The sequence below is a fragment of the Chlorocebus sabaeus genome, chromosome 7 (genome assembly GCF_047675955.1).
Source record: "Chlorocebus sabaeus isolate Y175 chromosome 7, mChlSab1.0.hap1, whole genome shotgun sequence".
Taxonomy (NCBI): domain Eukaryota; kingdom Metazoa; phylum Chordata; class Mammalia; order Primates; family Cercopithecidae; genus Chlorocebus; species Chlorocebus sabaeus.
The window spans coordinates 137791691-137805394 of NC_132910.1; positions in this window are offsets into that span (position 1 = coordinate 137791691).

The following is a 13704-nucleotide window of genomic DNA, read 5'->3' on the forward strand; positions in this document are numbered from 1 at the left end:
ACATATTAAGAGAAGCTCTGAAATTCTTGGTGCTGAAGAGACGAAATGTGGATGTCCTGACACCTTATTTGCACAGTCCATGCCTGTCCAGTCTCAATTCACATTTGCACCTGCAAATGATTTTTTTCCTGAAAAATAATTTGTATGTTCATCTATTTATTTTGCATATTTCCATTCATATTTGGCATGCATAGCAGCCTGTGTGACTGTCACTGAGGAGCCAATGTTTGCAAGTGTTATCTGTGAACGTGAGTGTCCCTTGGGCCACATTGGTTCAGTCATGGAACCGTGTTAAAGGTGGATGGGTGGCCTCTGCAGGTGAGTTGAGAGTAGCTTGGCTGTGGAGGCCTTTCTTATCTTCAGTGAGTTGAACTGAAGTGCCTCTGGGAAGGCTTTTCTTCGGGTTATTGAATAAACTTCAGTATTTCAGGGAGTGATCTGCGGTGTGGAGGAAGACAGCAAGCCAGAGACCCTGTGTCTTTGTGATGATCTGCTCCTCCCCAGCTTCAACCTTAGGCCCCAGAGGCAGTTTTTCAGGCAAGCATGGAGCGGTGGCAAGAACAGGCATGGCGAGCTGGCAGCTCTGGGTTTGTACTTGGCTCCCTTGTTTAAGAGCTTTGTGAGCTTAGTCCACTTCACTGACCTTGCTGACCTCCAGCCTCTCTATCTTTAAATTGGAAATAAGACTCCACTCATGAGGTTATGATGTGAATACAGGGAGATCATGTAGGAAAAGCCAGCGTGGAGTATTTGCTCAACAAATGAGAGCTGACACTGCCATTCTCATTTTATTCCTGTGGATTTGAGAAGGATCTGAGGAAAGGGGATATGCTCTGCTGAGTTCAAAAGAGACCCTCAACACTGAGGGATGAGAGGGTCACAGAGGAAACACCGGTGCTTTGATTTGGCTGTGGTCAGCAGCCAGACAGGTTTGGTTGGTTTGCAGCTTTTAATTACCACTCTAATTTTAGAGTGTGCTGGAAACAAGGTGGTCACCTTCAGAGACCATCCTCTGAAACCAGGTTCATCTCTGACGCTGAATGAAAACTCCAGGGAGGCATCGTTATGATGACTATCCATAGCTTCCCTGTGTTAAGCGGCGCCCTGCCCTTTTAATTGGACTGAATAGAGTTCCTGCGAAACCTCAGGTTGAATTACTCACGTCTTCGCTGCTAAAATTGCACAAAGATGTAAACTTGTTGCTTTACATGAAATCTGCTGGAGAGATTTAAAATTTATCAATTCTCTTAGCTTTGCTGTTTTTAAGAACACAAAAAAATGGCCTGTCTCAGAGAAACCTTGCATATTACAATTCAGTTTTTAGACATGGCAGGAGCTCATTCACAGTGGAATTTATTTCACATTACATTTGGGGTATGCATGAGATTTAAAAGCAATGCTTTTCCTCTAAAGTACTCACTACAAAAGATATATCACACATACTTGGGCTATTTAAGACTCAGCAAGGGGAATATCAACAGATTTTTCTCCAAGTGTGCTCTCTGATCAGCTGGGGAAATAAAATCTTTCTTACGAAAAGCAACGAATTGAAACAATTCTGGTGCATTAAAGCCTAGGGGTACCTGTCCTGTTCGGTTGGAATTTTTGGCCGCTTTGAATATAGAAGTAGTGTTTACATAGATGTATATGTATATGAATGTTATTTTTGCCTCTTTGAATGATTTTCTCACTTACATACCTTCAGTGTTTTATTAATAAAAATAAGTATGGGCCAGGCGCGGTAGCTCACTGTCATCCCAGCACTTTGGGAGGCTGAGGCGAATGGATCACTTGAGAGTAGGAGTTCGACACCAGCCTGACCAACATGGTGAAACCCTGTCTCTACTAAAACTACAAAAATTAGCTGGGCATGGTGGCTGGCGCCTGTAATCCCGGCTACTTGGGAGGCTGAGGCAGGATAATTGCTTGAACCCAGGAGGCAGAGGCTGTAGTGAGCCGAGATGGTGTCACTGCACTCCAGCCTGGATGACAGAGTGAGACTCCATCTCAAAAAAAAAAAAATATATATATATATATATATATATATATATATATATGTATGCATATATATGAAGAAATAAAATGCCATTAGCAATATTTTGACTTGAATTACTTATGTATCAGTCAAGAATCCACCAACTGTTCATAATAGAATCAATCTAGTGCTATTTTTCTTAAAAGAAAATCTATGGGCTTTTCAGTTGGGATATTTAAGAGTGATAGATTCAGATATGATATGATCTGATTCAAAATTATCATCAAGATTACCCTTTCCCCCTGACTCTTGATTTTGGGCTGATAAACAGAATCAATAGGATGGACTGTGAGAGAGTGTGTGTGTGCGTGTGTGTATAGACGAATATATGTATAGATGAATATAGATGAATATGTGTGTGTGTGTGTGTGTGTATATATATATATGAAAAGAGAAAGAGAGAGAGAGAGAGATTGAGAGGGCATTGAATTTCACAGGGCAGGATGGCAGACTGGGAGCCCAGGACGAGTCAATGTAGCTAGAGTCTGAAGGCAGTGTGAAGACGGAATTCCTTCTTCCTTAGGTGTAGGAGATCAGTCAGAGTGGTGGGAGAAAGCCTAACTGGACTTAGGTGATCTCAGTCTTTTTTTTAAGGCCTTTGATTGATTGCATGAGGTTCACCTACTTATAATATGAAGGGTCAGGTTCTTTACTCAAAGTCTACTGGGTTAAATGCTAATCACATCTAAAAAAATGCCTTCACAGAAACATCTACACTGGTGTTTGACCAAAGCCTGGGTACCATGACCCAGCCAAGATGATAAAATGAAATTAACCATCACATCATCCTTCTCTGGAAGGTTATCCTTCATAATTGTATAGGTGGTGGCCGGGAGCTGTAGGCTTCCATTGTCCTCATGGTGTAGCAACCCCCAGCAAGAGAAAGAGAGTGAGTGCCTCTCTTCTGATTGTCTCATGAGAATTCCTGGTCTGACCTGTTCATGTGTCTAAATCAAGAACTGGGGCAGGGGGCTGGGGCTTACTGATGGTGCAGGCTGCTGTCACTCCTCTACTGCTGCTGGAGAGAAGTGGTCCATTAGACCCATCATAGGTCTGGGGAACACTTTCCTCACTGAAAAGGGCATAGTCCCAGAGGAGGGATGTGGGGAGCACACGGGGCAGGCAAAGACTCCCTCCTGTCATCTCTTCAGAGCAAACTGCCATGCATGAGGCAGGCCCAGCCCACTGCCTAATTTTGTATGGCTCATGAGCTAAGACTGGGTTTTCCATTTTTCAATCAGTGAAAGAAAATCAGAAGAATGATATTCCTTGACACACAGAAATTATCTGAAATATAAGTTCGGTGTCCAGAAATGAAATTTTACTGGAACACACTCATGCCCACTTGTGATGCTTTCTCTAAACAGCCGATTGCGCATTGCACAGCAGAACTGACGGCTTGTCAGAGACAGCCTGGCCCAAAGTGCCTAAGATATTTACTACCTCGTCCTCCACAGAGAAGCATGGCTGGCCGTGTTATCGCGTTGCAACCGTAACTGGAATTTGTAATACCAGGGATTTTCAATTCAATGTGGAAGCATCTGTTTAGACACATGCATATTTGTTTATTCTAAAACTGGTTCCTCACGGAGAGTATCAACAATTTCAATCATGGAGAAGGTTATAAACTGAAATGCTAAATTTCTTTCCATTTCCATCTCCAAGTCCTTCTTTCTAGATGTAATTCCTTTCACCGTTTTTTAAATTTTAATGTTTTTACTGGCTATAAGCTTTAATTCAACATTATGCTTTCGTTTGTTTCCTGGTTGACCAGCATATACCTCAGCTACATGCTGTAACAGATGGGAAATTTAGTTCTTATTCTCTCCTCCTTAGTTTCTTACAGAACATTTTTAAAATTCAAGCTTATATATATTAGTTATATTTATAACATCATATAATATATACTTAACTCTTTATTTTTAACCTGTGGAATTTAGAAATGTGCCTTGTCCTCTTGCTCGGTAAAGAAAAAGATTTTGGGCTCCTCTTCGTCTTCCAGCTTCTGCTTTTGTGACTTTAAGTTTTGACGATTAATGGCAGTTATGCTCTGTTCTGTAAAATTAATCACACACTCTTGATCTCTAAGTTGAATTAAATTTTCATCTTATTCGGTGATTGGTGAACCCATTTTATCTCAATATGCATATCTTTTTTACAACTATTACTTTGATTATTGCTTCCCATCATTTTTGTTCTCTTTCTCTTTAATTCCTATTGGATGTGTTTCCTTGCAATGATATTCTAAACTCTAAAATTTTTCTCATTCTCTTCTTTCCTTTGGGGCATTTCTTTTACCTTTATTTCATATACTTTTATTTATTCTTTAATTTCCATAATCTTTAAAAAGTCGTTTACCTGCTTCTTTTTATAGAAGCCTATTATGGTTTTCTTGTGTGTCTCTCAGAGCTGATCTCCTCTTGTTGAATCTCTTTGAGTTTACTGCTGGCATTATTTTAATGTTCTCCTCTTTTCCCTCAATTAGCTGTGTTTCCTGCAGTGGGATTGTTCTGTTTCTCTCCCGTGGTTCTTCTCATTTGTATTACTGCTGTTCCTTAAGTGTCTGCTGACCTGCAGTTGTCCCTTCAAATCTGTAAGCCTGTTTCGGTTAACACAGCTCCTCTCCACTGCAGCTTTCTCCAGCATTTTCTAAGTGGTAGCTCGCTCTGTTCTGATTTGTTCACTAATGTAAAATAATAATAGAAAATATGGATCCAGTGCTTACAATGTAGCAGACGCTATTCAAAGCAGTTTAGATGAATCATTGTATTTAATCCTCATGAAAATCCTAGCAAATAGGCCTTACTGTTATTCCCATTGTACGGATGAGGAAACTAAGGCATAGAGAGGTTAGGTAAGTTGTCTAAAGTCACACAGCTCTGAGTGGCAGGCCCAGGTCCTAACCCACGCAGTCTCGCTTGAGCAACCGCACTCCTTCCTCTTACGTGCTGAGCTATATGGGTCTGATCCGTGGGCACTTCCAGAAATTTAAAAAATCTTTAGCCTGCTGATGTCATCCTGCAATTTTTATTTTGTCTTAATTGACTCCATGTTGTACTTTAAAATCGTTGTTTAAATTTTTTTTTTTTTTTTTTTTTTTTTTTTTAGTGCGAAGGGCCATAAATATGTGTGCTCAGTTTACCGTCCTGGTGAAAGTCTCAGCTGGGCTTACTGGGTTCTTAGCATTGTGTTGATCACCACGGGAGAAGTGGGAGGGGTGGAGGAGGACAGCCAGTGCCGGATTCCCGAGGGGGAACTTTCGGTGGCAGGATTGGCTGATATGCAAACGTCATATTGCTCCGTTTTTCTCTATGTTCTTCTGCGTTCGGTCTGCCCTGCCTTCTGTCTTGGTAGTTCCCATACAACCTTCAAAACGATCTCCTCCAAGTAAGCCTTTGCTAATTCTCCAAGTCTGAGTTTTGGGCTCTGTGCTTTTCCTGTGCCTAGTGCACACCTCTATTACACACCCTCTAAAAACACACTCTCTCATGGCCTCGCCGTGTCTCAGCAAGCGCCTGGCAGGGAAGTGCTACCGCCCATGCCCAGCAAGCGAAGGCCTGGCCTTTCGCCATTGTCCATTGTTTTTTGTTTTTGTTTTTGTTTTTCTGGGTGAGTGAAAGCAAGTAATATGAAAGAGGTTGATTTCTTATTTCCAAATACTTTTCAGGAATGGGGTTTATTCAGATAAATTAGATATCTAGTTGTATTGATACAAATCCAGTTGGGCTGTGACTGAGAAAGTGATCACACAGGAAATTCTCTGGGTATCCTCTGAGTTCTATGTAGAATGGCTGGACCCCCAGGTTTCCGAGTCCAGCCATCTATGTTATATTGTGGACTTACAGAAGACTGCCTTGCCAAACCAATCTATTCTCTTTTTTTCTTTTCTTTCTTTCTTTCCTTTTTTTTTAAATTTTATTTTATTTTATTTTTTGGTGATATGGAGTCTCTCTCTGTTGCCCAGGCTGGAATGCAATGACACTATATTGGCTCACTGCAACCTCCGCCTCCCAGGTTCAAGTAATTCTCCTGCCTCAGTCTCCCGAGTAGCTGAGATTACAGGCACCCGCCACCATGCCCGGCTAATTTTTGTACTTTTAGTAGAGACGAAGTTTCACCATATTGGCCAGGCTGGTCTCAAACTCCTGACCTTGTGATTCACCCGCCTGGGCTCCCCAAAGTGCTGGGATTACAGGCGTGAGCCACTGCGCCCCAACCAAACCAATCTTTTCTTAATTTGCTATTCTGCATGATTTTTTTCTCTTGGGAGAAATTTTAAAACATAATCATGAATGAATAAAAACATGATTTGAACGCTATCAATAATAAAACCTGGAAAGGGAGACGAATTGGTCAGAGTTTCAGAGAAACTGAATTGGTTTTAGTTTCTGAGCTTTGAGAAATAGGCCTATGCCAGCCCTCAAATTGACTACCGAGACTTTCCTTGAACCTCCAGCTCTGACACTGGACATATGAAACAGGCATGTGACATCTGTGGCACCAGCTGGACATCCTATTTTATGACTGTCTTTAGATCTATTTCTATCTCTAGACCGACAGCACCAACTCAGTGCCTTTTATCATTGCAACAACCCCCTCAATGCTCCTCCATCCTCCAGCCTCACTCTCCTCCAGGGTACTCTCCACGTTGCCTGCAAACTCAGCTTTCCAAGCAGAGAATCCATCGCGTGATACCCTGTTCACGCATGATGTTCTTAGAATAAAGTCCAGATGTCGCTGCGATGCACCTGAGCCCTCCCAGTCTTGCTCAGTAAAGCTTTCCACTCTCTTCTCTGGTAGTTTCCCGTGGCTGCTGCAACAAACGACCACGCACCCTGGCTTAAAACAACACAGATCGTGATCTTGCAGTTCTGTAGCTCAGACATGTGATGTGGATCACGATCTTGGAGTTTGGTAGCTCAAACATGTGATGTGGGTCTCACTGAGCTGAAATAAAGGTGTTCTCAGGGCTGCATGTCATTCTGGAGTCCTGAGAAAAAAAAATCCATTTCCTGGTCCTCTCCTGCTCCTCCCAGGCTGCCTGCATTCCCTGGCTTGGGGCCCCTTCTTTCATTGGCAAAGCCAACAGTGCAGGTCAGTCCTTCTCACGTCGCATCTCTCTGGCCTCTTCTGCCTCCCTCTTCTACTTACAAGGACCGTCCTGATTATACTAAGCTGCCTAAATAATCTCCCTATATTTGGGTTAGCTTATAGCAACTCTGCTTCCCCTTATGAAACATAACATTTTCCAGGTTCCAGGTCTGGCCCACGGACACAAATGGGGGCCCTCACTCTGCCTAACACGGTGACGCCTCTGGTACCATGTATTCCGCCTAACACGGTGACGCCTCTTGTACCATGTATTCCTTGCTCTATCCGACTAGAAAACCTGCTGCTGTTGCTCAGAGCATCCTTCACGTATCTGCTTCCTTTGTGCTCACATTGTTCTCTATGTCTGAATTATACCTTCCTCCCGTTCTCTCTCTCTATGTTCTTACTGTCTCAAATGTCTTTTTCTACAAAGTCTTTTCTAAGTGCCCCAGGCAGCCATGCTCCTGCCTCTCCCCTCCCATGCTACTTGTTTATCTCGTTATCCCTCTTATCCTCAGGGAATAGGTACCGAGAACCCTCATGCATGCCTAAAACTACAGACAGTACCAAGCCTATACATACTATATCTTCTTGCATACATACATACCTAGGATAAGGTTTAACAATAAAATAATAAATAGAACTATTGTAACAATATAATGTAATGAAAGTTATGCACATGTGGTCTCACTCAGTTGCCTGCCAGTAACTGAAACGCCAGCCAGTGAAACTGCCAAAGAAGAGAGCTGCTATACCACCACTCCAGGCTGACGGCACTGTGTGCTGGGCTGGTGTTCCCATCCCACGTCAATTCCCGGAACTTGCCTTTACTTAATCATTTTGCATCTTCTCTAATGGCCAGCAAAAATTGTGCACATAGAAGGAGCTTGAAGATACGTGCAGCTGGGCACATCCCTGCAGTCCCAGCTAGTGAAAACCTCGAGGCAAGCAGGTGGCTTGAGCCCAGGAGCTCGAGTCCAGCCTGGGCAACAGAGGGAGGCACTTGTCTCTAACATATTTTAGATGTGCTCTATGGAATGGATTTTTAAATGTATGAAGTCTCTGGGAGGGAATTGTGATCTTCATTTAAATAGTTAAGCTCCTTCTGGTGAATTCTATTTATAGTTCAGAAGTTCTATGTATTGGACAGTTTCATAAATTGCTGCCACTGGGAGATGGGTGGGAAGGAAGCAAAACTGCAGGCACAGTTTTCGGTCATGAAGGACCTGCCTACTGTGTGTCTCTGGTACTTCCTTACAGAGGCTGAAAGAGAAGACTCCATGTCACCCTGAAGCACTCAGAGTCTCTTTGACATTACTACTAGGTTTGCATTCTATTTGAAAACCTATGAAGTTAGTTTTCTTTTTTAAAAAAATTTTTATTTTGATTGCACAAGAAGAAGAAGTTACTTCTCTTATTTGGGAGAACATTCCATTTTTTTGTCTTAACACCAGACTGGTATGTTTTATGTTTCCAAGAGAGATTTTTGAAATTGTTCTATCATTATAATTGATGTATATTTTAAAAATAAAGACATAATAAATAGGCACTTATGATAACAGTTGTTAGTATCTTTTAGCAATTTTTAAAAACTCTAAGTTCCCAAAGAATAGGCCATTTTTCTACTTTTCAAAAGTATGAAACAGTAAAGAAGGATTATTTCTACTTGTTGGGCTATTTAAACACAGCCATTTAGGTAAACATTCATAATATCCCTCGTCACACAGACAAGAATGATTCTCAGAACACTTGCAGGCCTTTCCCTTAGTCTCAGAACAGGTGGACTGAGATCCAATCTCAGGTCTTTCTAGCTGAGAAGCACCTGCTATTTTAGGTATGATGATCCTATGTCCCAACATCATACATAGAAAAGACTCTGCATTTGCTTTCAAAATTAATTATTCTGAATATTACTGAAAATTCTTATGTGATGAAGTACAAAATGCATAATATTTGGAATGTGGAGTTATCTACATATCTGAGTAACTTGCTTAACCTTTTTGAATTTCAGTTTGTTACAAAAAATTAGAAATTAGAACCCTACCTCTCCGTTTGGCAAAGATTAAAAAACATAAATCAGTTAATTTATTTCATTATGTTTTATTTCCTACTGAGTAGTTTGAAGACATCAGAGACTCCGGTGCCATAAAATCCCCTGCTCAGAAGCAGAGTCCCCCACATATTACGAATGAGAACACCAGATGTCCTTCAGTATACAAACATCTGCGGGCTGTCATATCCTCAGGGGCAAATCACTGGATCACGTGAACAGGTAATGACTGACAGGATCCCTGAAGCCAATTGTTTATAACGAAGAAAGAGAAGAGAGCGACTGGGAGCTTGGAGCCCTGGTGCTTGGAGGAAGTGGATTTTCCTGGGACTGGCATCTGAGTGTCTTGTATGGGTCATGGAGGAGAGAGGAGAGGAGTCATGGAAGGGGCTGGAGGGGCCTGGAAGGTGCTCTGCCCCTGGCTCATGGTCCAGGGCCATCCACTTGGCCTGTGGCTGCTGCCCGTGGCTGGCTCTCTCAGAGCAGCCAGAGCCCGGTGGAACAGGGTTTTCTGGAAGGTGGCTGCTCTCGGACTATGTCCTCAGTGCAAACTGGGTCAGGGGCTGCTGTCCACACTTCCCAGTATGTAAGACAGAGGGAGAAGGGAGGAGAAATGAGGAACAGAGGGAAGAGGTTTACACCGGGCACCTGCTCCTGAGGAAAAAGAAAAGGGGTCCCCAGGCTCTCTTCCACGGCGTCCTTCCCAACGCCCACCCTCTATGCCCAGCCCGCAGCCCCACGGGCACAGGAGGGCACCGAGCTCTCTTCCAGCCGGAACGGAAAGCCACACTTTCTGCATCCACCTGGCAGTCGTGTGTTGTAGAAAATGCCAGCAGGCAATTTGCTAAAAGTTGCCTGAGGAGCTCTCCACGGCCCAGTGGCTTTTATCTGCGAGTTGTGTCCATCTTACAGATGGACTGTCTTCCAGGCATTTGCAGCTATGTCATTTTTTTTTAAACTTGTAATATAGTATATCATAGAAAAAAAGTACTGGTGGAGGTTATGCTCTGACTATCATTTTAAAAGCCTATTTCATCCATGATGTGGCAAAAATTCCCCATTTTTTTTGTTTATTTTCTTTTTCAGTCATTTCAAAGAAATATATAATATTTAAAATATTTTAATAATTTCCCCAATTTTTTTAATCATGCAATCAGTTGCTAACAAAGTTATGAATAACATGATTATCTTCAGTATACGAATATATTCTTCAGTAAACACTGTTGAGCCGTACTCTGTGCCAGGCGTCGGTCCCTGCTATTTCAGAGCTCACTTGAAGGGAACTGTTGAGAGTCCCTGCCTCGCCCCCAGCTTCCCCCACCACACGCAGGTTAGAGTGAATAGGCTTTCCTTTTTTTTTTTTTTTTTTTTTAATAATAAACAATCTATGAACAAATATATGAAGCTTTGGCATCTCAATAGCAAATTATATTGCTGCTTCTATGTAAAAATATAGCTTTACCAATGAAAACAAACAGAGGACTGTGCAAGAAATCTGACAGGAACTTCTTCTGGCTATTCTACCCTTGTTACTGTAGAAACTCCTTATGCTACGCTATTTTTATTGTGGTTATTTTGGCTGAAGCATCCTTAGGAAAGAAGTCAGATTCAATGTGATCAGAACATTTGCTTTCTCCTGTTGCTAGAGCTGTAGTGGTGTCACCTGGCATGTTTTTGTTTTTAAGGGATGGGGTCTTACTTTGTCTATTGCCTAGGCTGGAGTGGAGTCATACCATCTTGGTTCACTGCAGCCTCGACCTCCCAGCCTCAAGCAATCCTCCTGCCTCAGCCTCCCGAGCAGCTGGCACTTACAGGCACACACCACCACACCCGGCTAACTTTTTAAAAATTGATTGTAGAGATGGGGGGTCTCACTATGTTGCCCAGGCTGGTCTTGAACTTCTGGACTCTAGCCTCCTCACCCTCCCAAAGTGCTGGGAGTACAGGCATGAGCCACTGCCCCTGGCCAACTTCCCATTTTACAGAGAAGGAAGGTAAGACCCATGAAATGAAGTGAGTTGCTCAGCATGGTGCAGCGGTCATGGACAGATGAGGCTGCAGTCCAGCCCTGCTGACTTTTCCCGTGCACTGTGGTCTCTATGGCCTTCTACTTGTCACTCTGCAGTGCTCGAGGGGCTTCCAGGCCAAGAGTTCTTTTGCTGGGAAAACAGCCAGGTTGCATATGCTGGAACTATTGCAAGGACAATTTGGTAAAATCTTGAAGACCTTAACCAAAATAATACTAGTAAATGAAGCTCAGACTCTCTCCATCCATCAAATTTGAAGCTTTTTCATTAAGGCTACTGCTGAACTTTCTTTATTCAGGAAACCTAATCAGCAATAAAAACCTGACTGAACAGTGCAATATGAATTTTACTGCTGTGTGGAGACATGGTTTTATTTTGCCATCAGGAAAAGTGAGATCTAACTGGGGAATGAGTGACTTATAATCCTTCCTGCATCATTCCTGCTGATCATGAAGGCGCCAATCCAAAGACTGCGCCCCTTAGACGGGATCTGATTTTTAAACATTTCCTGGATGTCTTATTTTCCTTAGATCCTAGATCTGACATAACCCTGATGCATCTAGCATACTTTTTGGCTCCCTAATAGTTTCTGAGAAATTCCATTCCTTTTTTTTTTTTTTTGGCTGAAGTTGTGGAAAGACAAAAAAAGGGGGAGGGGAGAGAGAGACATTTAGAAAGTGTATTTTAAATGGCAAATTCAGATTGCTAGGCTGCCTTTGTACCTGGGGAAGGAAGGGAGAAATGAATCAATAATTCAACGTGAAAACTGGAATCCGATTTCAGTTGTGTGGTGATTTTAACCAGAGTTATTTCAATCTCACCATAGATAATGACTCCATCTCCTCCTAGTCCTGAGCCTAGAAGTTAGCTGGGCCTTCACTTGTGCAAAGGGCACGGTTCTCAGCGTGTTCCCTTCCTCTGGTGCCCGAGATGCTCAGATGGCTTCCTTAGCACTTGATCCAAGTCCACTCACCCCCACACCAGTGGGTCGGAAAATCAGGCTCGTTTCTTTTGGAAGCAGTTGTTTCCCATGGCGTTGACATATGCCATGATGCTCTGCTGAATCTCACAGTTCGTTTTGCATCAAGATATTTCTAAACAGATCTTCTCTTATTCACATGTTTGTCTACTGAGGAAATAACACGGTCACATCATATTGGTGGAAATCGTTGCTGAGAGGAATAAAACTTGATTTCAAATTTTGAAAGATAAATTGGACCATCTAATTAGCCTGGGTCAATGCAAAATCTTTGGCTAGGAAAATAACATTTTCTTCTGATCTGGAGCAGCGAAACAGGTTTTTAAATCAGTGGGAACAAAAGAGGAGAAAGACTTCCAAGTGTGTCCAGAGAAGAAGCAGATTTGTTTTACACAATCAGACTGCAGGGAGAACTTCTGAGAACAGACACGATCATCTCCAGAGACTTTTAAGTTACTCACAGCCAAGTGGAACATAAGGGCTTCTTATTTGGGAAATGCACTTAGCCAACTTCTAATATAATAAACAGACAGGGACATTTTAGCTTTTTACCAAAGAGAAGTAAGTAAACGTAACCATACCTAACTCTGTAATCTGAGCTGATCTGACGTGTACCATGTGACTGTAACACTGGAAGCTGCAAGGGGACCCTTGCAAAATGCGGGTAATGAGAGTCACCTCTGAATGAATGAGCAAGTCTGGGGAAACAAACCCAACCACTAAAACTTTTAGTGAATGGAAAGTGCCTATGCACGTCCTTCTCAAAGTTAGAATTGTGGACCAAAAGTAGAGTTGAATAGAGTAAACCTAAGCTTTGGAAGGTTTTTGATATTGCGATTTTTTTTTTTTTTTTTTTTTTTTTTTGGTGGTACAAAAGCAGCAGTAAGAGCAATAAAAAAACCATTTCCTTTCTCTGTAGAATCACACAATATTAAGAACATATAAAAACTGTGCTATCAAATTAAAGTGTAAAACTAAGCAACTGGGATTGAGAAATATCATCCCAGGAGTTTGAATTTTTAACCAGAAATTAGCTCTAAAGAAGTAAACTGTAAATAAGACAACTGGTATTGAAAAGTCTTTTCAGGGAGTCAGAAGAATTGAACCCCAGTGCCATCTCTATTAAATAGTTTATTTTGTGATTTTTGTCACACCACTTAATCTTTTTAGGTCTAAGTTTCCTTATCTACAAAATGAGGGCATTAGACCCAGTAGCTTCCAGCTTTAGTATTTCTCTGATTTTGGAAATTTCAAATCAGGCAGATACTGGTTCAAATTTAGAGAATCTGACATAATAACTTTTTTAGTAGAATAGGGTAGGAAGATTGGCGTAAGTTATTCAGAAATCCACCTTACTATTAAACATCATTTTAAAAGTGTAAACTAAACACCCATGAAGAGTGAGAAATTGTTATGAATTATTTAACAAAATAAATTTGTATTTAAAATAATTTTGCTGAGGACTGGTGTAAACAGGTTATCTGCTAAATGGGGGATAATGGCAAATGCTCCACACTTTTAC